The 27,390-nt window shown below is 42.2% G+C and overlaps 1 protein-coding gene across 50 annotated transcripts in view; it reads left to right on the top strand.

The window, feature by feature from the left end:
• Positions 1-27,390, top strand: part of MAP2 (microtubule associated protein 2) — a 233,749-nt gene that overhangs the window by 122,726 nt on the left and 83,633 nt on the right. For 18 of the 50 annotated variants that reach the window (XM_085585413.1, XM_085585412.1, XM_085585401.1 and 15 more), the window contains one exon: positions 7,050-7,109. The exons of the other annotated variants lie outside the window; for them this stretch is intronic. The gene's annotated coding sequence lies outside the window, so the exon portion shown is untranslated. The remainder of the gene's footprint in view (positions 1-7,049; positions 7,110-27,390) is intronic. 50 annotated transcript variants of the gene reach the window in all.

Here is a 27,390-nt window from a genome sequence, read left to right on the forward strand (position 1 = left end):
CTTGCCATCATTTTCACTGGCACACGCTGAGAAAAGGCTGCACTTGGTTACTACAGGATCATAGAGCTACACACTGTTGTTACATCATGGCTGTGCTGGGAGTGTATGTTCAATGTTATTAGGTACAAGAGCTGAGAGTCCTGGGTTTTGGTTCTGTCTCAGACAGCAACCTGCTTTGATACCCACAGAAAGTCTCTCAGTCTACAATCCTGTCAAAGGGGATTTTTACTTTTTCAAGAGAATCATCTGAAGTTTTATTGACACCCTTAAATTTTATAATATCACATGGATGAAAAGAATAAACATAAACTCATCCCCAGCCAGAAAAAGTTATATATTTTATTGTGTCTTAGTTTGTATTTCCATCACATCTCTGATATACCAAGTTGACTCTTGGGTTATAGGATATATTGAAAAAAATTTCAATCTGCCTGGAAAGGAAAATCTTCAGAATAAACAGAACTGGCGTGTCAAAAAACAATACTCAAGCAAGAGGATGGACCCAAACCAGTTCTTGCTTTCTTGCCCTGTTTCATATGCTCATGTCCTTAATTTCTCACTGGCATAAGACTTGCCCCAGCACTGTCAGTAAGGCAAAAGGCTCCTGTTCAGTCCTCTAGAAGATGGTTGTTTTGTCTGCCTTGTCTGTTCACCTCCACCCTGTGCATGGGCTATAGCTGTATTACAGTCCTGGATGCTGTAGGGAAAGGAAACACACGTTTAGTTTTGGACAAGAGAGCCTGGAAGCCAAAGCAACAAGCTTAGCACACATATGCTGCTTTCTTCTGTGTGTCCTAGAGCTCTGGGAGGAGGGGCTGAACAGCAGCACTGAGATAATGCCCTCACTGAGGGCTGCTGAATTGAAGTGTGTCCCTGGAGTGGGGCAGCATAGACCTGAAGCCAGTCTGTGTGTGTGTGCTCCTGCCAGGCTTGTCCAGTTGTGCAGCATCATCCTTAAATCCAAGCTTAGCAGAGCTGAAGGGGCTGTGGCCAGCTGTCAGTCTCATTGTGACGCTTTGTCCTGACACTTCATCCCAGCTCCTCAGGTCCTCTTCTTCTGTGCTCTCCTCCCTGCCTTTTCCTCCCTCTGAATTACTGTGATGACTGAGAGAAAGACTCTTATACTTGCTGTTTTACACTGGCTTGGCTGTCAAAGTGTTTGTAAGGAGATGAAAGGCAGTGGCTGATTTTCTCTGTTGATTGTGTCTGTCACTCATGAGTGAAAGCCCTTTGCAATCTTGGCACGTCCTGGCTTTATTCGTTGCATGAGCTCTGCCTGGGAACTGCCTGATTTCAACACACACTCTTGGATTTGCATCCATGAGCTAACTCAGGGCTAGGAGTCTTGTAGAAAGTGCTGTTAGTCCAAAGACAGGTGAAAAGAAGAGTTTAATAAGATGCATATAATACAATACCTGTATTTTGAAGTAGGTTATTCTTTTTTTTTTTTTTTTTTTTTGCTGTTCACTTAAAAAAACCATTGTAATAATTTCTTAAAACTTCTTAGTAGTTTCATTGTCTTGGCTCTGAGAGGTAGGGGAAATGTCTTAAATTTAAAAGTCTCCATCTTCCAGTGGGAGCTCCTTTTTGTGGTGCTGGACCAAAGTATGAAAATGTATCAAACATATCTTCTATGTGTGTGATATTGAGGTGAGAATGGCATGTCCCTAATAGGAGGAAGATTTCTCAGTCCTGGATCTTAAATAAGTCTTTTGGATACCAGCTTGTAGGGTTGGTGGTTTCTGTTTCACTAAATGCCTAGTAGACAGTCCCTGTCCAGAATCTTTAGTGAACTTTTCCTCTCCAGCATGTGAAGATACAGCTTGTGCTCATAGAACCATTTCATGGATGTCTGAAATAGCTGGGGCCTCCTAAAGTAAATGCAAAGACTGTAGTACATCTTCATTAGCAGACAGCCTTTTTTCTGGAGAAAAGATCCTTCAGTGGAGGAAGATGGCTGATCTGTGACCCAAGTGAGTGACAAGATGAACTCGGGGACTCTCTCTGCTTTGCTGACAAACTGAGAAAAAAATCCAGGCTAGCAATCCATCTTGGAAGTCTCTTAAGCTATCATTAGAATTTATAGGAACTCATTATACAATAAATTATAGATATAAAATAGCAGGTGGTATATCTTTCAAGCAGCATGTATTAAAATTCAACTTGACAAGACCAGAAAAACAGCCCCCAGACCTATCTTCAGTAACGACAGGGGACGTAAGTTGTGGTTAAGAGAAATGGAGGGTTAATGACAGCTCTGTGCCAACAAAATGTCTCAGTGGTAATTGTCATCAGAACGATTTCCTTCCCTGCTAGTTACAAAATCAGATAAACTATTAGAAACACCATTTGTAAAACCCAGACACCATATCTTTTCATCCAATGTAGCTGTCTGTCTCTGAGGTTCCTGAAAAAAACCCTTGGGGTTCTAGCTGGGCTGCTGAATACAAGGTGTGAAAATATTGGCATGCTCATTTTATCCTTTGCTATCCTTGTCCTTCTCTGTTTCCATTCTTTAATCCTTACTTGGTGGCTGCCACTAATGCAGCCAATTTACTTCTGCATCAGGAGGATCAGGAAACTGTTTCCTCTCAGGCCAAATGTGCTGACACTGCTGACCTTGATTTCTATAAATGATTGAACAGTGTCTCCTGTCTGCTGTGTATTTCAGGCCTCACTTAGCTAAGATTCTTGGATGCTGAGACAGCTTTTCATTTTCCCTGTCTCTTCCTCAGAGTCATAACCAAGCCAGGCTTTGTTTCCTCTGCCTTCATGGCTAGCTACTTAGACTGGCAGTAGGATTTTCCCCATAAATAGACCTTTCACAATTGCAGGATTTAAAAATTTCTTTTAACTATTGAAAGATTTGGTGTGGAGGTTTTAGTGAAAATGAGTCACCAGACAAGAAATGGGAATTAAGAAGTATTGGGAGTAATCCAGTCATTTTAACACAGATGCAGTGCAATAGTTTTTGGAATAAATATATTTGTGATGGTACTATCAGCATTGCTTGTTCTTGAATAGTTTAAAGCTCTTATAAATCAGCTTAGTCAAAAGGGAACATGCTAAACTGTTCCAGGAGTGAGAGAAGGACTGAGTTGTCTGATGCCCAAAGCAAACTCAAACTGGTGGTGAAAAACTCTGTACAGGTTTTTCCTCAGTCAGAGTGGCTCTGGAGTCTTGATTCTCAAGTTGAGGCAACATCTGCTGCAGTCCTTCCTGAATTTCAGGCCACATCTACAGCCATGGTAAGCTGCTGGCTTCTGCTGATGGTCAGTAATGTACACCACCACAACCTGGCCTCTGCTCTGCCTCCCTTAGCTGAAGTGGTTTAAAGACATTTGCCCTCTGCATCAACCCTAGCTGCAGTTCAGATATATTTGACCTTCATTTCGTAGCACTTTGGAAACTGAATAATAATAAATGCGTAGTGAATTCTGCCCTGCAGATAACCAGAATGTTTTTTTGCATCCCTTTGAAAAATGTCTGTTATTTTAAGCCTCTGCTGCAAATGGAAAAGCATAAGGGTACATGGAAAGTAGGAAGGAGGAGGAGAGTGTGGAGTGTAAAAGGAAGAAGCTGTGGGGAAAGATTTGGTACTAATAGATTGGATCGATTTGCAGCATTGTTGGGCAAAGCACTAAATGCTGAAAAGTAATTTGTGGCAATTTAGGCTTTTATCATAGCATGCATGTTGCTCTTGAGGTGTATGTATAGCAAAAGGCAATCTCCCAGACTGAAGAGTTAATAACCTTAAATGTGCATTTCTGCAGGCAGATTGGTGAAGCTAATAGATACCTGCAAGGCAGAGTCAGGGCCTCAGGTGGATGGGCTGACCCATCAGGATAACAGCACAGCTCCTCTCTCAGGAGAACAAGTAGAACAGCTTAGGAAAGGAATGTAATTATGTACTTATTCTTAGGAAAAGAATGTCCTTACAATTTTCATTGCAGGTGACTCTGCAGAACAGGTGTGTTGTTGGGTAGTTCATACAGAAGTATTTGAACGCACACAAACCCTCAAATGAGAAAGGAAATGAGCTCCTGAAGAAGACATATATTTTTGAAAATTAGTACAATGCATGAATTTATCAATCCTGTTGAAGAGTTCTGTAAGAGAAGTAGGAGTAACTTTAATGAAGAATAGTTACAAGTACCTTGTGCATAAAAGAGCCCGAGTCCTCTGTTGTGCATGTGTAGGTATATGCACATTGGGTTTTTTCTATCAGTTTTTTGTAGGTAGAAGTCAAAGCATTTACCAAAATAAGAAAAAACAATCCCTACTGGATACAGCAGAGGAAGTAGCATGCTTGATCCACAGACAAATGGCAGAGCCAGAATGAGCCTTGGCTGTTTGATGCTAGGTCACAGTGCATCCAGCCCAGAGCTGTCCAGCCCTTTGTTAGTCTCCATCAACACTGATGTACTTCAGTGGAAGAAAATGTGCTGAATGCACTTACCAGGCTGTATTTGTGGATAAGACTTCAAGTTTTCTTCATTGTGATAAGCTTGCCTGCCCTGATATAGGTTTCCATATCCAAGATAGAAGATATTAATCACAGCTTCTCATTAGGAGTGAAACAACCAGCTCGTTTTTTCTGCCCTGTCCCTAGTGGAAAGTGTCACTTGGAGCAGCCAAAGTGCTATCCCCAGCCATCCTGGCTCTAGGGCATCAATAAACCAGCATGTCCCTTCACCTGAGCACAGAGCTTTTCTAAAGACACCACCAGTTTTAAGTAATTCCTTACTGGGACAGGTTCTTCTGGATTTCTGTCTTAAACAACATGGTTTGGGAGAAATGAAAACCAAAAAGAAACCCTTCCTAATACATTCTGCACTGTGATTATTAGAAAATGCTTTCAGGAAGTGGAAAATCCCATTGATATATGTAGTGCCACATTCTGACCAGGCACTTAAATGTTAACTTCTTGCTTTTTGTTTAAATGCCCTGAACGTGGAATTGTGGGCATCTCTGTGTGGGTGGGTGTCTCTTCTGTTCTCAAGCAGAAGAACTTTTGAATCATCTCATTTTCTTCTCTTCCCTCATCCCCAGCAAGAGGTGGAAATGGTGATAACATCCTGAATCCAGCAAATTTGTGGGACAGCAAAAATGCTGCCCACTTCTGTCATCTCTATTTTGATTGTCTGGTATTTTGGGTATTCTGCTGGTGGCTAAAATCACATTTATTGCAGTGGACCTTCAGCAGACTACTGGGACACGTGTTTAATGGTGGTAGACTAGATAATGAAAGTGAAAAGCCAAGTTTGTTTTTGGTTAAAATGCCATCTGACCGTCTGGCATACAAGTAGCAGGTGTCTCCATCCTTCTGTTAATGTCCCTGTTGAGTGCCTCTGTCTCCTTGCCCCTCCCAAGAGGGGTGTTCCTCTGGGTGTTCTGGCTGTGTGGCCTTATGTGGCAGTGGTGGCACATCAGAGGGCTGTTGGGATGCCACGTGCTCAATCCTCGGCTGTCAAGAGCATTGATCTTTTTGCTGAGCCAGGGAAAATTTAATTAGCTTATTTTAACATTCATCTTTGTCCGGTGGGTTGGCGGAGTTGATGCTGGCTGGAGCCTCAGTTCCACATAGCTCATTTACTGTAACTAATTATTGCTTGCAAATGAGTGGTGCACTCAGCTGACAGCCTCTGCAGTAAGGTGGAATTTATTCAATTTCAAATTTTTCATTTATTTGCTGTCAGAACCATATGAAACCTTCCTCCTTCAGGGCAGCAAAATCTTTCTGTTCTTGTCGGATGTTAACTGGGCAAACTGATGGAAAGCTGTAGTTGTAGTTAGTACAACCCCATGCCAGGGATGTGGTACATACAAGGTGACTAATTCAGTGACAAAGGATGACAGTCCAGGAAATGAAAATAACCTGAACTGCTCTCTACCTTAAGGTTAGTTGCCTTTGTGAGTATGCATTATGATTTTCTCTGATTTCATACTTTCATCTTACTTTTTGTCATTACCTTCTGTCCTTCTTCTTAATTTGGTTTAGTTATGTGTTTCTTACCACTGTAGCTCCTAGGAATGCCTGCCCTGTTCTTGCTGAAGCTTTAAAACAGTGAACTCAAACAAAAGCATTAGCTTGGGTCAGATACCCTATACAGGGAAATAATTTTGAAAAATTAAAGTCAGAAAAGTTACAGAAAAGTTTTGGCCATGAGAAGCTGCAGCCTTAAATATAAGTGATAGTACTAGCTGGCTTCATTATACTTGGGGATACTCAAGGACATGTGGTCAGGAGACCCCTTTCACCCTGATGGGAGACACTTGGGTGTCTGTCTGCTGCTTGCACCTGGAATGTTTTCCCCAGTGTCCTCTGGTCAAAGCTTTAGAGAAAGCAGAGAGGATGTATGGTGGGGCATGCAGAGGCTGTTTCAGCAAGCTAACCACATGTACTGCCCAGGCATCTCTCTCTGATTAAAGAGGGTCACAAAAAGGGCACTAACATTTCTGGTAACCTTTGTTATTTATCCCAGCTAAACTTAAGCACCTCTGCTACAACTTTGGCAAGAAAAAACAGTTTAAAGAGGAAACTGTAGTAGTTCCCTGCCTTGGTATCTTCAGCTGTTTTGAAGTGTCATACTGGGAAGTCAGTGAAGGACTTTTGCTCTTCTTCCATTACTTTCTGTGCATCTTAGCAACCATTTTCCTCCACTTTCCTCATTCCTCCTTGGGATTTCCCTGCAGTGGAGTCTCTGCATATAGCAGCTCTGACAGTTCTCCCAGTCTGGAGGGAGTCTGGCTGGAATTGTGCTGTGCTCTATTTGCCTTCCCTGATGGACGGGGAGTCAGTGCCAGATTTTTTTTTTTTTTTTTAGTGCTGGCCTAGGGAGTAAGCAGCTCCTTGGTGGTCCCAAAGCAGGATGGACAAAACAGGGAATCTGAATTAATGAGTCTTGGGAAATAAAGCTGAGAGAAAAAGGCTTGGACAGAAATGTATGCATAAGATGTGAGGACATTTTATAATCCCTTACAATGTTGAGTTTATGCTAAATTTGCTGCATAGAGATTAGTGAGCCTATTTTTCTATTTCTTTGTAGGAACAGAGGGTTTCCCTTGTTTAACAGTCAGACTCAGCATCCTATCATCTGCTTACCCAGGTATGACTTTTTAACTTGTTGGCATACTTTTACAGGCAGGCTGCTTCAACAAAATAAGAAGGCTTGAAAAAACTTCTCTAGTTCCTGGAACACTTAATTTTTCTGGGGCTACTTCCTGTTTCTGCAATACTCCTACTTTTAAAAAATAGGAGTATTTTAAGTAGTTTTTTTTTAAATCCTCCTGCATCTGATGGGAGCCACAGTATCCAATGTCAAAGCAGCTGTCTCACTTTTGGCTTAACAAGAACCTGCTTACAGCCATGGGTGGAAAGATGGTGATGATACAAAGGCCAAGCCTCTGAGACAGGTGACAGTGCTCCTGCACACTGCTCTGGTTTGTCATATCCTGCTGCTGCACTGAGTTATACCACAGAGAAGATGAGAATGATTTGACAGAGTAATCACAAGCACAATGATTCCAGATCTCCAGAATCAAAAATGATTAGGTTGGATCAAAGAAATGCACTTTTTTCTGCTTCTTGAAAAGAGAAGACATTCGGGTGACTCCTGTCCAGAAGAATAAAAACAAGCATTAGAGAAAACCTGTGTCATAGAGATGAGCAGATACTTGTTTTGTCACTACTTCTGTATGCACATGTGTTCATTCCAGTTTGATTTTCAAATGAACATAGTTGCTGTTCTCACAAGCGTGAATTTTAAATGCTAAAGACAAAATACTGAACTCCAGCAAATGGGAACAGAGTTTGATTGAAAAACTACATCTGAAGCGTAAGGAAGAAATGCAGTGTGAGCAGAGTGGCAAAGTGCTGGAGCTTCTGCTGGTGTAACTTCATTTGGGCAGGGCAGGGGGAAATACTGCCATTATTTTGGGGAGAAGTGATTTGTTTGCTCTGGCCTTGTAACAAGAGCAAAATGAGGGTTTCAGTGAGCTCAGATGCCTGTAGAAGCTTGTGCTACCTCACAGCCCAACAAGAGGAGGTTCAGACTCTGCGTCCTTTGAAGAGTAGCATGAACTACATGAGCATGAAAGTTTTATTCAGGTGATAAAAGTACCTACTTTGCCTTGTAACTAATAAAAAGAAGGTGCTGGATTATGGCAGTTTAGGACACATTTCTATGAGATCATACTTGAACAGGTAGCAAAATCAATCTCCTGTCTTTTCCTTGAGTACTCAGTGACATGATTCTGAGGCTGCCAGGATACTTGAAGATGAAAAAATGGAAGGATCAAACACAGGTTTAGAGGAAGGCAAGCTGATACTACAGGACGAAAACAGGTAATTGTGTATGGTGTAGGATTTGTGTGGACATGCACATGTGCACTTCTGTGTGTATGTATTGGGTACAAGGCTGGTTTTAGATTTAAGCTATTATAATCCCATAAATATTTCAATTTCCCAACCAGCCCCTTAGTTTACTTCTGCTTGCAGTCTCTGGATTTATGAATTTGAAGGAAATTGAACTAGAGAATCACACTTGGCTCTCTGCATTTGTAGGCTGTAAAAAGCAGACACACAAGTACAAGACAGTTGGATTCCATATGTGAACTTTTCTCTCTCACAAGGCATGGCACCACAGGCCTGACATGGGCTGTGGAGGCACATGAAATGTTTATGTGCCAGCCTCTCCTGTCTCTGGGGCATATGATGCGCCTGAGGGTTAAGGTGCTTTTTGTTGTTTTGCAGAATTTCAGTGCTACTCCTCCTCCTGGAAAGCACAGCACAGGCAGCCCAGCACTTTTGGAAGGAGCCATTTGCCTTCTGGGACTCAAATTGTGGGAGGGCAGGAGCCACCCCAGCCCTGGCATTTGCTCCCATCGGGCTCCTATTTGCTCCTGGATGCTGCCAGCACGTCCAGCATCCTGCAGGCTCCTGCCAACCTCTGCCAGGCAGGAGGGGCAGCATAAGCAGTGATCCTGCATGCTTCAGGAATTTTCCCATGGCCTCAGAACACCCTTGCAGCAGTGCAAGTATGAAATGAAGGATTAAATTAGCCTGTAAGACTTAAAGTAACAGGCAGTTTTTATTGCAGTTGCCATTTCACTGTTGATAATGTTCCACTAGTGATAAAGTAAGTTCTCAGTTGTCTGCTGTGCAGAGCTTAAATTGTCTCTGCAGATCCCACCCTCAACTGACAGACCTAAATTATTGCTCTTGAAATAAAGGGTATATCCATGGAGTGCTTCACAGCCTCTTGATGCTGCTCAGAGGTCACAGACAGTTTAAGAAGTTGGCAAGTCTGGAATGAAAATAGAGAGAAGCTGTCATAGATCAGAAATAGCATTTTCTTCACAGGGTTGCTGCATCAGTGATTAGGAGATAAAATACAGGTGTAAGATCCTGCGAGCATTTGCTGTCTCTCCTGTGTCCTTTTGTCTCTGTGTGACTAAAAGTAGCAGAATTTGCAGTGGAAATAGTGTATCACAGGTGTGTGACAGGGAAAGTTGTGACAAAGGAGGTGGGGGTCAGCAAAAGGAGAAGTGTTTGCCCCCTCCCTGTGTAAGAGCATCCCCTAAGGCTGGGCTCTTGGCTGACAGGGAGGAATAACAGAATCAGGAAGGTGGCACAGAGGGCATCAGAAGTGGTGATAGAGCTCTCTGGGCTGGGATGGCAGTAGAGCCTGTTTGCAGCATCTGGAGCTGAGGACGCAGCTTTGGAAGAGTTGCACCATTCTCTGATGTTGTGGTTTTGTTTCTGGAGCTGCTGCAGTGACTCTTCATGCTGGTCACTGGGCCCTGTGGTTCCCTGTGCATTGTGAACAAACTCAGCATCTCCTTCTGACACAAGCTTTTCTGTGTGTGAACTGTCTGAAAGGACCCCAAAACATGAAGGTGCCATTTACTCATCTGGGACTGTTTCTAAGCAGGAGAGGGGAATTTTTAACACCCCTGTAAGGCTCTGTCACATTGAGATTACAGGTAATTTTGAGTTACTTTTTGAGTATAAGAATTGTTTGGATTTCTTTTTCTGCTGTGAACCTACTGATGCTTAGAAGGGGAGGCACGTAGATGGGGATGCAGCTTGGCAGCAGCCATCTGGAACAGAGCCTTGAGGGCAGCAGGAGGTCAAGCTGAGCATGCAATCCACTCAGGGAGAGCATTTGTGTATTGATACTTTGTTCAATTAGGCTGGAACCTCTTTGGATACGGGCTCATCTTAGATGAATTTTGTACAGAGCATACGTACACCATAGCTTGTATTTTAGAGTTTGAAATTTCCCTCATCAATGATTGAATGTTAACATTATACAGAAAGATGTCAGTGAGGAATGATTAGAACAGTTATTAGAAAAGAGATATGAATTGATACTCACTAGAAGGGCTTCTTGTAGTAGCTACAGAAGATTTCTGAAGAGGAAAATATTCTAGAGTTGTTATTGTTTTTTATTTTGCTTACTTTGGGTTAGTTTTTTTTCAGTGATTGTTGTAGCACTAGGGAAAGTTGGCAAGTAGGCAGAGTGGAGCTTAGTGGTGTTATTGCTGTTGTTTTCTCTTTTCTCATGCAGTTGGCTTGAGTGTTTTCTGCTTGGCATTGGGAGGGCTGCAATGAGGCATCCCCACTTGGGTGGTTCTGACACGGGGATGCAGGAGGCTTTTGTCACACTTACTGTCAGTGTGACATCCATTCCTCCTTCATCAGCCTTCTTCTTAAAAATAGTCTCCTACCAACCAGTAGACTGTTCTGCAATCTCACTTGCAAGAAGCTTTCAGCTTCCAGGTCAAACTTACAAAAGGTCCTTGTACCAAACTAGCCTTTGGGATTTCCTCCTTTGTGTTTATCACATAGCATCAATCTGCCTCTTTCCTCCTTTGAAAGGAGGGCTGTCATCTGTTTTGTAATCAACTTCTCTTCCCTCCTTTCTTCTGATTGTCTTAATAGCCATTGTCTGCACATTCACTCGTTTACAAACACCTGTTTTGAATGCAACCTGTTTTGAATATTCTGTTAGTGTTATTTGTGAACTAGCAAAGGTAGAATTTGCTACATTTTGAAAGGATTGAGACGTGATCATTAAGCAGTGGGAAGGACACAGAAGGTCCTCTGTTACTGTCAAATCATGATGCTATGATGGTGGTGGTATTAGTAATACTCCTATGTAGCAGGCTGAGTCACTAGTAGATGCTTAAAACCTGTTTACAGCCAGGAAGCAAAGCAATTCAGGCAGAAATGGACAGCAGGTTACCTGACTTGCTGCAGCTTTTTAGCAAGCCCCTTCTCAACTCTTTGGTTGCAAGAAGTGGGCCAGAGAGACAGGGAGGGGAGAGGAAGAAGGAAATGTCATCCTTCCTTTCCCCTCTGTTGTGATGAGCCACAGAGTTTAATTTGAAGAAGAGATTGATAAGGAAGGGAAGCAGGTGTCCTGTGTGTTGCAGCTTATGCTTGATTCCTTTGTCAGGATCAACAGCCAACCCCAACACAGAACTTTTCCACTTCTGTGCAGTACTTAAGTGACTTTATAAAGGAGCAAAATTAAGGAAGTGACCGTGAGTTGCTGAGCTGCATTTTGGTTTTGTGGACACTTACTGCAGTTGTTTCTGCATCTTTAGCAGTCAACATAATCCCTCCTGTAGCTCAGGAACCAGTTCAGTGTGGTAATGCTGAATTCTCACAATTGTGAGTTTTGTCCCCTGGATGACATGGAGAGAAAGAAAACACCATGGAATAGAAGCTCATCTCTTTAAAAGGTGGTTGAATTTTTGCTGTGAACATCCTTTTGAAAATGAATCATCTTGCTAAAGATTATAGCTTTACAGCTATATGAAAAAGAAATTGCTCACACTTGTAAAAATTACGGTTTCAGTTTTCAGAAGTCCTTGCTGAATGGTGCACATCAGCCCTTTCTTTACAGGTGTGACTGGTCTGGGGGCCTGTCACAAAGGCCTTGTATCATCTGTCTCCTCCAGTGGTCTGACACGTCCCTTGTTCATCTTCACAGCAAACGCTGCTGCTGTCTAAAAACACCTTAGTCCTCCTGCCATGTTCTCTCGAACTTTCCTGTGGAGCATCTGGTTCTGGCTGGTGTCAGGACAAGGATGCAGCACACAGGGATGTGCTCATGTCTCTCACTGAGCAGGGAGCTGGAAGTCAGTGCTGCCTGCAAAGCAGCTGGGGAAAAAATCACTCTGTTCACACTTAATACCTGTAAATTGCTTTGTAATGCAAGTCACAAGTTCCTAAGCAATACAGCCTGTAAGTTCAGTGTTAGGGAGCCTGACACTCAGAGTTAAGCCTTCTTAAAGTGTAGTTAAGCAGTTGTGATAGCAAATATGCTTTTGAAAGAGATAGTGGGAATAATGGAAGTGCTGTGAGCATTTCTCCATGAGGGAAGTTTGAGAGGCACAGATTCATTTGTATTGAGGAACGACACTTGTGAGAAGAACAGATGTTTGAATCCTAATGTTTTTTCCAGCATAGTTGATAAAACCTTTCATAATCATGACCAAAAAATACTGTAGTTGTCATCCTTAAGATGAGTAATTTTTTTTCTCTTATTTTTAAGCCTTCTGAGACTTTGGGCCCTTCTGAAGCAGGAAGTTTTAATTCAGTGCAGTCTCTAGCCATGACATTTTGGACAGCTGGAATAATTACACAGGGAGGGGGAGTATAATACACCATGCAATTAATGTTCAAGTGAGGTCTTGATGTGAGAAGTGAGATCCTCACATGGCTTGTCTCTTTGTTATTTTTCAAATCATCCTTGAATTTTACATCAGAAGACTTTAGGACATTACGGTAAGATTGCTGGTTGTTCTGCCTTTTGCCATGTGTGTGTGGGAAATCTGGGGTAAATTGCAAGGCACTTTGATCAGGAGTCCTGCATCAATGACTAATTCCTGATGTTGCACATACCTGCATCTCTATGAGTTTCCTGCAGCATACTCTTAATAACAGCTCCCTGGTATTCTTGTTTTAAGTTGTAATTTATTTGGGGCAAGAAAAAATGTTTTGCTTTTTTTACAGTTACTTGTGCATCAGTTTGCCATGTTCATGAGAACATTCGCTCTGTGCTGAAAGTAGAATTAGACACAACAGGATTTTGAATCTAAGGTTAATAATGGTGGCATGTCTGGGAACTAGATACTGTGTACAGCAGCTTTTGCTGTGTTTCTTCTTAATGCTATATGATTCATTGCTGTAGCTATCATAATATTAGTGACTAGGTGTCCAAGTCTGGATTAGATCACTATTGTGTTAGATGCTGTGTGCTCAAACAGCAGAGCTGTTCCAGACCCCAAGGAGCTTACAGTCAAATCTTCACTGAGGCATGGAGCTGTGTGCAGCCTGAAAGGACTGGTGGGACAGTATTTGTCTGTGTAATTATTACCTTAGAGACTCCATAGTTCATGCTGGGAAATTGTAACCTCATAGGATATGCACCTTACAAGGGATCAAATCTTATTTTACTTGGGTTTTTTTCAATTTAAAATCCAGTGTATAGTGAGTTGTAAAGTACAGGAGGTCAGCTTCACCTCTTGTTTGTCTCTGTTGTTTTAGTATATTTTCCATTTGGAATGTTGTTTTCCCTAATACAGCAAAAGTCTAGTTAGTAATGCAGCTCTATTTCTGCATATTGTTCACTGTAGCAAGTGACAGAAATGAACAAAATAGTTCAGCTCCATTTAAAACTAATGTAAATGTTAGAACAGAATTGGACCACCCTGCTGCTCCTTTTCCCCCACTAGGTTCTGAATGCTCAGATAACTGACTTCCAGCTATCAGTAAAACCATCAAGTAAAGATGGGAAGGCCTGTTTTTTCTGGTTTGAGTGAGGAAGGTTTGGTAGAGTCATACAAGTGCCTTCTCTTGCAGTCTGAAATGTATCTAGACCTTCTAGAATAAATCCATACTTTGAAATGCCTGAAGTCAGTACTTTCTCTTAGTGTGAGTTTAGCTCAATGCTGGAAATGGTGTTGCCAATTTAACTGTTTCTTAAATAAAAATATTGAGTATTATTTGTCAGTGTGGGAGGGCATCCATTGTTGGCTCTCTGCTTAGAGCTTGTGATGTTTATCTCACTATTCTACAACCAATCTCTACTCCACCTCTCCAGCCCCTGTATTCCCTTCCTGTGGTACCATGTACTGCTGGTTTTCTCATCTTGGCTCCCGGTGGAAGATTCACACACCTGTACTGTGATCTTTCAGATTCCCAGCATCTGATTATTCCTTTCAATACCCACTTTGCTTTACTTTTGTTGCTTTTCCTCATTCTTCGCTGAATTATGTCCATTTATTCCTTGGACCTTTGGGATTTCTTGACTTTACTTTGCATTTTCTCAGCAACTTTCTATGTCCTCTGTGCAGTGACTTCTCTCTTTCTGCAGGTTAACCAGCACCTGCTTTATCCTTAACCTGTCTGTGCTTAGACTGTGTGCTGTGCCTGCATGTGAGCTCCACGTGTACTGAGCAGACTGCCAGGACACTGCCAGACAGTAGAAATAGTCTGAGCTCTTCTCCTTGGGTTTTTTTTTCCCTTTGTAGAGGCATTTATCCACTCTCTCTTTTATCCATCTGTGGGTTTCCTATGGTGGTAGGTAGGAGCTTAGAATCTTCTGTCAAACGTGGTAGAAATTGGCCAGTGTGATTGTGTGATTGACAATTATGAGTGTGGATAGACACAGCAGACAGGCAGAGACAGGAAAAAGGAGCACAAGTAGTGTAAGAGAATTAAGGAATTTGTGTGTTCATGTATCTTCAGCTAAGGTGACCAGCAGAACCAACCAGGCAGTTTACAATACTGGTTTGACACCAGGGAGAAATCTGAAGGACCTGTTATGTATATATAGAGGCAGATTGGTATCAGGGACTTGATGCATTGTGCTTAATGGTTCCTTAAATTAATTCTGGCACTATATTAGGTCACGTTTTTAATTCCTACCAAAGACAATTCCTTGTACAAGTATTTTTAGAAATGAGCATCCATCAGAAGAAGAAATGCAACAAGCTTTATATTGATTCCTGGAGGAAAGATGTGGGAAGTGCTGTGGAATATCTGTGAAAGAAATCATTTAGAGACAAGCCAATTGGTCAGGCCAGCAGCCCTTTGGAGTTGAAATAAGAATCTGCATTTTTGTTTGTTTTTATGATAATACCAACAGCAGGGACTCCTTACTGTAGTTTGTAATCTGCAACCTTCATCAGAGACTTCACATCCAAATTTTAAGCCATGACTGTTGTGTCAGTCCTGGCTTCTGATTGAGAGTTTTAAGGGATCAAGTTCCCTTTCAGCAGCACCAGAGGCCTGAGCTGAGCTTTGAGGCACCCAGGGCCTGGAGCTGTTTGGCAGCCTCTGTCCCCAGAGCTGTCAAGCAGGCACACAGTGCCCAGATCCCTCTGTTTCCCCTGTGTGCTCTGGTGTCAGTGGCCAGTTTTGCAGTCCTCCCTTTTGAGTCTCCTTTTTGTGGCCTCAAGTTTGTCATGCTGCCTTCAGGCAGTTGCTGTATCTGATAAATGTCCTTCCTTGAGCAAAACTTTCTGAAACCTGGATCCAAAGGCTTTGGTTGGGAGCCAGAGCATCCTTGCACATGTGGAAGAGACAGCCCTTGCCCTGAAGGGTTTAGATCATAAATAGACAAGTTACACACCATGTGAATATCATTAATACATGTTTTACAGATGGGAGAACTGAGGTATGGGCTTGTTTATTTATAAGTTCAAGGTAATAGTGCCAGGTGAGCAGCAGAAGCCTGGACTAATTCTAATCTTGGATCTCAGTGCCTTAACCTTAAAACTTCTCTGCCTTTCTAAAAATCCTTGATTGTAGGAATATCTGTATTACACCACAATTGTATGAGGAAGAAAACCTCTTTTTGAGTGAAATGATCTCGAAGGTACTTCCATTGGTGCATGAAATTTGTCATCCCTTGATCAACTTTAGTAAATTCTATGCAGGTAATGCCTAATGGAAGGAGACAAATTACCAGAAAAAAAAATTTAACAATAATCCATAGAAGATGTGAGACAATCATGGTCTTAGCAGTCTATAGATAATAAGAGAGAAATCTCTTTATTTAAAATTTCGAATGTTACTAATCTCCTGGTAAATCCATGCCTATGAAGGATAAGTCAAACTTTTTCTTAAACACAGAGTTTTTTTGTCAGTGGGAGGTTTGGATGACCATAAGCATTATTCTTCTCCTATTTGCAGCTCTATGGGGGCATGATCCCAAGTCACTGCAACTAGCAGAAAGAAAGAGAGATATAGAGGAGGAAAAGCAATAGAAAATTATGCCATTGAGCCAAGGGGCTGTCTGAGCTGGTCCTGCTGGCTTGAAGTGGCACAGACACTGTGTTGTGGGTCATCAGTATGAAAGTAGGCTTCACAGAGCTCAGCCATGGCTAGTGTCATTCTGACTGTTCTGTCACCAGCTCAGCCCTCTTCTCATAACTCTTTACACCACATCTCAGCCTCTGGTATGAGATGTCCATGGTCTTTTGAGTATACAGGGTCAAGCTTTGCTCGTGTTTTGCCTGTGTGGTGTACAACTCATGGAAGGTGGTGGGAGTCAGTTCTGTACGTGTGCAGGAGCAGGAAGGGGTTGACATGGAAGCTCCAGGCTGTCAGTGGGTACAGATTTGGAGGTGGGGTAACTCAAAGTAGTTCTCTTGACCTCAGTGAAATTACCTATGATAGATGCTCCTTAGAATTCTTCCCCAAAATATGACTCACAGTGATCTAAAAAGTCTCCTTTAGGATCCTGCCTGGTGGAGGTTATGACACTCTCCACATTTGATGTTCTACATTCAAGCAAGTATACTTGTATCTTTTTGCATGGCTGAGAGCCTCTGGTGTTACTGGAAGATGTTGGTGCCTCCCCCAGCCTAGGTGGTGCAATCCTCCCGCGCAGCCTGTTTGATTTGGATAGGATATCTCTGTTTTTAGGATATCCCCTGCTGCTGGTTCATGGCTTTGTTATCTCCTCTGGTGGAACCCTCTATCATCTGCAATGCTTAACTCATAGCAGGTGAAAGTACAGCTGCAAGTGCACACGTTACACATAACATTCAAAATGGAGAGAGCAGCTGGTAATGTTGTGTAAAGATGCAATCGAAGGACTGGGAGACCTGCCTGCTCTGCTGAAGCTGTATCAAAGGTCTGTTTTATCCCTCTTGTTTCAGCTCAGTTTACATGTTCATTTTGAGAAGGTGCTCTCCAGGGTTTCTGGCATAGTTCATGTTGATGCCATCTCTGTCTGTCCGGCTGATAGATGTTTCCTCATGGAGCTGCTGCTTTTGAAACCTGAAGGATGCCTAATGCTCTAATATGGACAATGTTGTGGAGAGGGTGATTGATCTTTCACGGGGAAATTCACTCTAATCTCACCTCCAATGAGATACAATTTAGCTGGTCTCTTAATTGCAATAGCAGTCATTTCCCTCTTGTGGAGGATTAACTATGTCTTTTAAGAGAGACATGACTCCTTTTGAGTAAGTGCCTAGTGAGTTGTTGTGATCAGAGGTGGGAAACTCTTCCCTTTACTTGCCCACTACTCCCTGCAGGCCATTCCTACAGCCTGTGGCATTTCACACATCCACTGCTGACCAAGCTGCTTGGTGTGGTTTGTTGCTGGCTTTTGTTTCAGCCACAGTCTAATTATCTAATTTGACATGGCTGAAGGCTTGGGGTGCAAACTCTGGCTCTTAGTCAGGCTGCAGGAATGCAGTGTCCATGTCCATTAATCCAAACGCAAGGCTGTAAATTAAAAAGAAAAAATAAACAAGCAAGAGGCCTAATAGATACAGTGCTATTGCTTGAGTTTCTAGAAGTACATATTCATAAAAATCAGCATAAATTTATAAAGCTTACAAATTGGTAGGATGAAGGGGAAAGCAGAGGGTTTCATAGCTTTGATTTAACTCAGAGATCAACAAAAAAATCTTTTTGTCCTGTGTGACTGTCAAGTTGCCCTCATATTTAACGTACATGTAATTGTCTGGTTTTCAAATCAAACCTTCCATCATAGTGCAGAACATCTATGTCTGCTTTATCTTCTTTGAAAAATAATATTGCACAAAAGTACTGGACAACAACTGAACTGTCAGCTAAATTTTTTCCTGAATAAAGTATTCAGCAAAATATATCTCTCTGGGTGTCTCTGCTGCCTCTTACTGCAGAAGGCTGGGGAGTTTGTGAGAATGCTGCAATGCAGCAAGTGTACTACCACTGATTAAAAGTAGATTTTTTTCATTTTGTTTTGTTTTGTTGTTTTTACCCCCTTTCTGCAAGCTTGTGGGTGGCATTTTAATCGAGTTCTCATGGTAACAAACATAATTTAAAAGTACCAAAGCCTACAAAATTAGGCTTTTTTCTGTATGTGATTGAGGTGGGTGTTCAAGTCATTACAACTGCAGTGATGCTGGTTATTTCAGGGTTTCTGGTGCAGAGATGACAAGGGAAGTAAAATGGAAGCAGGTGGTGCTAAATGCAGAAAACATTCATCATCTTTTTACCAGTTTCCATTGTTGTCCTCTCTATAAAGAGTGTGCAATTAAAGTAGTGTGTAATGTACTCCTTACGTTGCTATTTCATCCTTTCACATGTATTCCAGCATCACAGCTATGCCATATTTGTACTTCCTGAGGGAGGCAGTTTTATTGACTGATGTTTGGATTTACTATAGCAAACATGAGCCCCCATCAAAGCACCCATGAAAATGCTTGAGAAACTGTGGAATTCTGTATGGAGTTATCCTGTATTTCTGCATGTAGGAAAAGATGCAGAGAAAAAGCAGCAAGAAGGGGTTAAAATGAAACTGTGAAGGATCTGATTTGAATGCCTAACCTCCTGTTAATGAATTGATCTTGAAAACACTACACGACTAAAACATGCTAACTTATGGAAGTCAGTTGGTTGTGTCTTTGCCATGTGCAATGTATATGTGTTGTGTTTGATGCTGAATTGCACCCAGTAATTTTATAGTGCCCTGTATTTGCAGTCCTGCAAGTAGGCAGTGACCAAGATAATGCAGGTCAGTAATCCTGTGGGGGTGTTAAAAAATTCAAAATTCAGCTCACTCTTAGCTGCTGAGGGAGAAAAAACCCCTTGATTTAAAATGAGAAAACATATTGGGTATTTCCAGTTCTTAAATACGTGACGTTTCATTTTTTTGGGGGGTATGGTTTGGTGTTTCTTTTATTACAGCCTGCTTACAGGACATGAGCAGTGAAGGACTGAAGGATATAACTGTGTAACACCCCAAATATCCTTGCGTAGGTTACTTGCAGCAGAACTATATCCCTGTCCCAGGAGCTGTATGTCAGGGATTGTTGATGCATGTTGGTGATTTCCCAGCAGACATGCCTGGCTTTGTTGGTAGGACCAAGCCCACACCTTCAGAAAAGTGTTGAAAGTAGAATTTTCAGAAGCACGAGGATTGCCAGTAAGACAGAATGCTGCACTTAGAGGTTGGGTAAGGATAGAGACATCTTGATATGGAGAAAAAAGCTCTACTTGTCTCCCTGGCTTTCCACACAGGTATTATTGATCTGTTTTGCTGCAAGGCTGGACTGGCTCAGCTCTTCCTCCCACTCAAGAACATGTTGAGTGCTTAGAATTCTTCCTGCCTAGGGCCTGGCTATTTATTTTATTGTGTAAAAGTCCAGTTCTGCCCTTGCATACCTAATTTGGCTTTTCATTGACACTGCACAATGATTTGCAGAGATGGGGATGTCCAGGGGCCTTAATGTATATTCTATGGCATGGCTGCAGCACTGGGCTTTGCTGCTGCCCCTGTTCTTATGATCAGGTGTCTTGTTTGGCAGTTGCTGAAATGGAAAAACAAATGTTGAGAGTTAAATTGCAATGATTTTTTAAATCTAGATTTTAAGAAGAGGTGGACTGAGAAGTTTTCTTGTACCATGTCTTTAGAGTATTTTCCCTGTTTTTTTATGCCATTGATAGTGTAGAAATTTAAGTCTGGGAATTTAAGTAGATGACTATGAACACTGCACTGATCATCCCTAATGTGAGCTCTTTCTGGCTGCAGAAGATTTTTCTCATAAGGAGAGCCTTGGACAGTGTTCATAAATCTTCCTGTTGTCTTTGGAAATCTTTCACATTACAGCCTCCTGGGGTTTTGAACAGGTAAATCAGTAGAAAAGAGAGTAAAAGGTCAAGAGCCAAAGAAAATAGAGCCATGTTGAGTTTCATGCTAGGGAAAAAAGAGAGCAATAAAATATTAACTATATGGAGAGAACTGATTATACAGTAACTTCCTGTCACTTTTGTGTTCATTTAGTATTGATAGACACCTTCTATTTAAAAGCATATCTCTTAGTAGTTCCATGCTATGGCTGAAGAACGGCACCAGTGTTTCAGGAGCTGCAGGTGGATATGAGCAATGCTCTTTGGAAGTGGTACAACAAAGTGAAGTGCACTGCATTCTTCAAAGCAGCCTGTCATTTTAATCTTTCATGTCTGAAACATTAACTGTATTTTTTAAATGGTATTTTTTTTTTTTTTTGCTGATCGTGGGCTTTATGTCAAATATAATGAAGTGGATATTGTAGTCTTTATTAGCCTGATGTTAACAATATGCACAAATAAAGCCCTCTAAACTGGTCAGAAATTTGAAGAAAATTGAAATCTCTTGAGGACAGCAAAAATTTGCTTCAAGAAAAATCTTCTGACTTTTTTTTAATATTTGCAGAGGAACACTGACAAAGCACCAGAGTAAATCCTCTCTGAAAATCTCTGCCAATTGGTATGCACGAGGTAGGGTTTGATCCTAGCAGTGCTTCAGGAAAAGGAGCTTTTAGGATTTCATTATTCTAGTTTGTGCTGCAGCCTCACTCATGTAAAGTGTTTCAAACTGGTAAAGCTAAAAGCACAGCAGCAAAGCCATTCTTTTTATAATATGGTAAGTATATGGACAGTAAGTATTCTGTCAAAAAAAAAAAAAAGTAGTTTTCATAATTTCTTGGTCTTTGACAGTGCATATGTAGGGTACCCAGGGATGCTGGAAAATACTTCCGTCCTTTACCCTGGAAGAATGTCTCCAAATGCCACATCAGCCTTATAAAGTGCAGACATCAGCTGTGGGCTGAGAGGGAACTGGGACAATCTGTGAACTGATCAGGAAGTCTCTATCTCTGAACCTGTGTCTTCATCTGTATTTTCGTGGCCGTAGGGGTGTTTCAAAGATTGGCATAGGGCTGGACATGGGTGGTATGTTGGGGCACATCTTGTGTGAACAGAGAGGGGTTAAGAGGGGTGAGGCTGGAGAGGAACACATTGGCACAGGTGCAGTTAGTTTGTGTAATACTGAATTTACTGCCTGTTCTTCATGGGAGCATTCTCACAGTTTTGAAGGAGTCTCCAACATTTGATGGGAGGGGTCTTTTGTTTCACATGGTGCAAATCTAGATGCAGAGAGAGCAATGGTGGTTTATTGCTTGTGATAAGTTTTGGAGGTGTTTGGGGAGGGCAGTCTCTGGACTTCAGAAAAAGGTGTCCTGATGTTCTGCATGGGGTCTGTTGCACAGGCTGTTAGGAGCCTCAGTGCGACTTTTTTTGCCACATCTGGGCAGGACACATACCTCATCTCAGGGCTCAAGCTGAGTAAATTCAGGTAATTTTATACCTTTGAGGCTGCATCTGGGACAACTTTCTTGCTGCCGGTTACTCACCACTGGCTCCCTGAGAGATGAAGGGGAGGCCTTGGAATGTTGTGCCCCTTTTGATAGCCAGGACCTGTGTGGGGGTGAAGTGGTGTGCTTCAACAAATCCCTGATAAATGTTAGTAAAGTCAATATTTGGTGTTGTCCCACCTGGTATCTGTAAAAGTGCTGGTTTTGCTGCATCTTTTACATCATCTAACACAGCTTAGGGGAGGTCTATGGCCTGGTTTAGTGAAATCTCCCTCCCTGGCTAAATGGTCTAATGTTAAGTGTGCCTGTCTGTCTTTTTGGGCATAGTCCTTTAGTTGTTGTAGTTGTTTTTTCCATCCTTCCTCCCACAAGATTAATTCAGTGGGGGGGACAAGGATGTGCATAAAATGTCTCGAGTCATGGGGCACCATAACATGACCCACAAACGCATCATTTAGCAGGTTGTTAAAATAGGGCAGGCCCCTGCCACGATCTTTTGCATCTTTACAGATGTCTTTCATTTTCCTGTTGGAGACAGATTCCCATCGCGGGTTGGGTCCCCTGCAATGCTGCGCTGGTGCCACCTGAATTCCGTGGGGGAATGCAGGGGGAGAACCTGGCAAGAGAACAGGGAGCGGGAGCGAGCTCAACATGACAGCTCCCTCACAGGGTGGGTGCCATTTTCTAAGCCATAGGAAGGGAGACAGGATTGAGGGATAATGGGATGTGGGTTAGGGTGGGATCCAGAGCGGTATGGCCAGTACAGCCCCGGGAAGGGGATGGAAAGGAGGGGAGATGGCAGACAGCAGGTGGCTTGCCTGTGCCTCATTTCAGGCTCCATCTCCTGTCCTGTTCTTAGGGTTTTTGTGGTTAGGGACACAGGAGGCAGAACGTGAGAACTGGGGAGGAGCATCAGAACTTTGAACACTGGAAACAGCCCCATAAATTAAATGAAAGGTAGCGTAAATTTTAGCAACTCTTAACACCCCTTGGGTTTGTAAGAAACAAAGTCCTTCCCCAGCAGCATCCCAAAATGCCAACCGGCAAACAGAATCAACAGAAATGTCCGGAAATTTCTTAAATAACCAATGAACAGAAGATTTTTAACTCCCCTCACAAAAATGTTTCCCCTCTAAAATCAGAACTTCCCTAACCTGCGTTTGAGGGGGGCAGCTCTGGCTCAGACACTTTGTGGTGGCAGTGCCAGAGGAAAAGACCAGAGATTATGGAATCCACAACAGGAGAAATGAACGCTGCGTTACTCTCAGCAAGAGGGGCCCAGAGAGTCCAAAACCATTTCCCCTGAACTTCCAGAATTCAAGTTGGCTCTTCCTGAAAGCCATTGTAGAAGCACCAGGAGTTTGGACAGGCATAGAGCCCAGATCTGAGTGACAGGCAGCACTCTGCTGATGAAGAGTATATAGCAAAGCATTTGAGATGCCTGCATTGGGAGTTCTTAGCTTTCCCCTAACTGAATCTGTACTTTCTTTTATGGCCAAGAACTTGTGAAAGCAGGGAGTGAAGGGGAGAAGAGACAGCTTTGATAAAAGATGTGTGGGGAAAGGTGAGGATGGAAAAGCAGTGAAATAGAGGCAGGTTGGAGAGAGGGGCTGAATGGGACAGAAGTCCAGGAAAGAAAACTGGAAGTTAATAAATTATTGAGAAACTACTGCTTGGAATGAGACCTGGAGGACCTGGAAGTGGACACTGGTGTGGGAAGGATAACACTGGCAAAGTCTGCAGTGGTGAAAGCTGCAGACTGGACAGCAAACATGGACAGGCCCTGGGTGAGGGACCGAAGCCCATGGGGCAGTGGCTGATACAGTAGATATTGAGATAATCTTGACAGAGGGAATGGGAAGAATAAAATATGTTCCTTGAGCTAGGCAGTAGCCTATGTATGTAGAAGGATACCCAGTCAGGCTTATGGAGTTATCCCTGTTTTCTTTGGCAGCTCAGCTCCTGAGGTGTAACTGTGCAACCCTAATGGCATGTCAGGTAGCTCTGTATGTGTGATAGATGTTCATGCACCTCCAGATAAAATCTGATATGTGACAGTTAGTTGTTTTGCTCCTTTTGCATTATTGGCAGTTTTTAGTACGCTCTATCAACAAAAGCAGAACAAAGCTTTCTATTCCTAAACAAGTTAAGTTAAGCACTACCCAGATGTGTATATTCAAGTGGCTGCCATGGCTGGATTTTGCTGCTGCCTGATAGATAGTGATTTATTCTGTAAGTTTTGTGTCCTGAGCTTTCAGAAATCCACTACTTTTCATCATGAAGGCCTGCAGAAGTCTAGCAGTAATAATTAGCAAGCCATAAAAATCGACCTGATTTGTGGGAACCACTGAAGAATGCAAGGAGACATTTCTGTTCAAACAGCTAGGAACAAAAGCGCGTGGTTACTGACCCAGTCATGTCAGACCTAAATTTTGAGGGAATCCCAAGTGATAAGTGTTCTGCAGTCTGAATACTGCCTATTCATGCAGCCCTTCTGGCAGAGTGAATGAATCATCTTTTCAAGCAGACAGCCCCTCTGGGTCATAGTCGAGGTCATTGGTGGGACATGTGTTCCAGACTGCTTGCCCTACATGAAAAAGAAAATATACAAGACTTTGCTAGCACTGTTGGAGCTTTGAGCCTCTCAGCTGTAAAACATTTATAAACACTATCTCATCAGCCCTCTTACAAGTAGTTGCTCTGGATACATAACCAGGTCCTTCTAGAAGGGCCATTTGTCTTCCTTGCAGCCCGTGTGCTCTCCCTCTTCAGCAGCACCTCTGACGCAGAACATTTTTCTCAGCTGATCTTCCTGGTGATGTCCCTACCTGATAATTACCTCCGTGTCACTGTAGTCACCTCAGTGCTGCCTCTGGTTTTTTAACATGAGGTGATTGAGTTGTTCCCGCAGAACGAGTTGAAAATGGGCACCTCCTTTCTTGATGTAGTGAACCAGCTCTGTGCAAGCAGTGAGACATGGTCTGCAGAGCCTCTTGTTCCATCAGCAGACTGATATCTGGGATTAATGTTGTGTTTCAGTTAGAAATTTATCAGACCAACAAAGCTGTTCATTTGCTGGAGCCTGCCTGATCAATAGGTGCTTTTCATCTGCAGAGCAATAATCTATGTTATACAGTATTTTTTCATTAGAAGTTGTTAAGCATTGTGATGCTCAGAGAGGGGATGTGATATTTCATCACACTTAATGACCTTTAAAAATGAATGACAAGAAACCACATAATTAATTCAAGTCAATATTAAAATAGCAAACAAAGCCACTCTAATCCACATTAGAGCCACATATTTATTTATGTGGCAAAAACATTGCTTTCCCCAAAAAGGCTCTCAGATTGAGGAACCATGGGAAAAACAATGAAAGGAAAATTCAACAGTTTGCTTTTGAACTTATGTAAAATTGCATCATGCACCCCCTGCTATACATTTCATACAGCGGGAAGAATCACTGCTGTATTTTTTTGCAGGGAGCCTGTCACTGGTGAGTTCTGTTTGATGCACTGTAGCTCTTTGTGGAGAGAGGATTGTTTGTTTTTTCTTCTCTGCTTATCTTCTCCCTGCACACTTGTGTGCGTTTTTGTAAACATTTATCCCATTCCCTTCTTTCCCAGGATGAAGAGTGAGCATGTCTAGTCATTCATTTCACAGACGCTTCTCTAGGTCTTTTATCATCCTTGTTGAGCTCGCTCTACCTTTTTCAGGTCTACTTTATTTCACTTGTGATTAATAATTAATGTTTTCAGGCATCCTAAACAAACATCAGCATGAGTGCTGCTGACAGTCTTTGCAAAAGGAAATGTACAGAGAAATTCAAGATGAATCCAAGATCCAGGTTGAATCCTGGGTACCTTTCAAAAAAGAGAGCAGAAGCCCTCGAGTGTATGTGTGAATATTCTGTGTCCATCAGTGCTCTGCATGACCTATTGTACCTGTTGTGCTTTTTGTGTCATCTTGGCCTTTTAGTGGAAGTCTCTGGCTGCAGTCCATGGAAGGACACAGATAGGATACTTTCCTTGTCCAGAAAGTCACCTTGGGGCTCCCTTCTGTGGGTAGTGACTCAGTATTGGAAGGAGCATTATGATGTGGGTCCTCGTGAGCATAAAGGCACCTGGCTCTGATGGAAATCACCAGAACTGTGTCACTTGCATTGGGAAAATGCAGATGTTTGGCCCAAGCTCTGTGGAGCTCCTTGCTTCTTCATCTGGAGCAGCTAATGGCAGGAGTCTAGACTGGATGGCTTGATTAGAGATCAACCTAGCTTTCCTCCTTCCCACTGTTTGTCTCTCTGTATTAAAAAAACACACATTCTGCCCCATGGCTTGGAGTTTTTCCAGACCTTTTCCTCAGTGAATGTGTTCCTCAGCCACATCTTACCATTCTTGACACGCTGTTCCTTCACCCAATGCAAATTTCTTACCTTTCTCTACTCCCTGGGCCTGGGCTTGTTTGATACCTCACACAAACTCCTTCACTCTTTATCTTATCCCAGGACTGTGCCACTGACTTAACATTCATCAGCTCCTTGGTACTGGGTGGCAAGAAAAGGGGTGGCAGCAGAACAAGGTTACATTCAACCTGTAGCAAAAATCAGGTAAGTTGCACACACCCACAGGAGCTTAGGGAGGAAATAAGTCTCTGGAATAGGTCTTTGCTGTGACAAAAATCCTGCAATTAAGATTTCAGAAAGGCTGTGTGATGCAGTGACTTGGTTCCTGCTTATGCTTTAGATACCTTAATTTTGTAAGTTCAAAACCACAAGGATTAAAAATTAAACTCACAATATCGCTGTAGTTCAAGTACAGGCTGAAGCATATATACTCCTCTTTCAGTGCACAGTCCAAGAGCTCAGTTGAAGCACTTTTTAAAGAAAAACTTTCTCTGGAAGCAGGAGCTGATAAATCAGCTCCTGTGGCTCCAAGTTCCTTCAATACTGTCTGTGTTCTCCCTGCCCTCTTGTCTCCTTGCCTGAACAGGCTAGAGGATGACCACCTGCTTTATTTTCTTTTGTAGGTTTGTTGAGTAAAGATTTGGCAGGGTAAACCTATAGTAAAACTATACCCCAATTATTGTGATTTTATATCTAGAGCATTTTGAGCACAGAAGATTTTGGGTATTCTCATTTTGAGGTAGGGAGAGAGGATTTTATTTGCCAGGGTATACAGTCATTGGTCATACAAGTGGGTGGCTGAGTGTGGGTGGACAGCAACAGCATATTTTTAAGTTATACAAGTATAAGGGTATATTTAATTTAAAGTAAGTTCTTTATTTGTAACATCACTAGTTAAAAAATAGTATGAAGAGATGAAATAATCTTACCACTTTTGATCAAGGTTTTGCAGTACAACAAACACACTCAGGCATTCCCCAGGAAAGAAAATTTTAGCACTAACTAATCAATGCCAAGTTTGTTGTAAATATAGAAACAAGCAGAATTTGTGAATAACCTCTTTCCTGATCAGTCTTCCAATGCTTTGTCTCCTTATTTCTATTTATTTATTTACAGTTACAAGTGTTGTGCTACAGCTAAAAGCTTTGACTCTTGTTGGCTGTAATAAATTCCTGGGCCTTCTGAGTTTTCCTGACTGTGAAACTGAGAATCAAAGCTGTTTAAGTGGGTCTGGCTGGAGGGACCTGGGCACCAGCTTTCTTTTGCCTGATGCTCTTTTTCAGCATGAATAAACAATGTCTCTGGTAGGCAGTGCAATGTTTTTACTTTAC

This window comes from Lonchura striata, chromosome 7 (assembly GCF_050655825.1).
Source record: "Lonchura striata isolate lonStrDom1 chromosome 7, ASM5065582v1, whole genome shotgun sequence".
In the NCBI taxonomy this organism is placed as follows: Eukaryota; Metazoa; Chordata; class Aves; order Passeriformes; family Estrildidae; genus Lonchura; species Lonchura striata.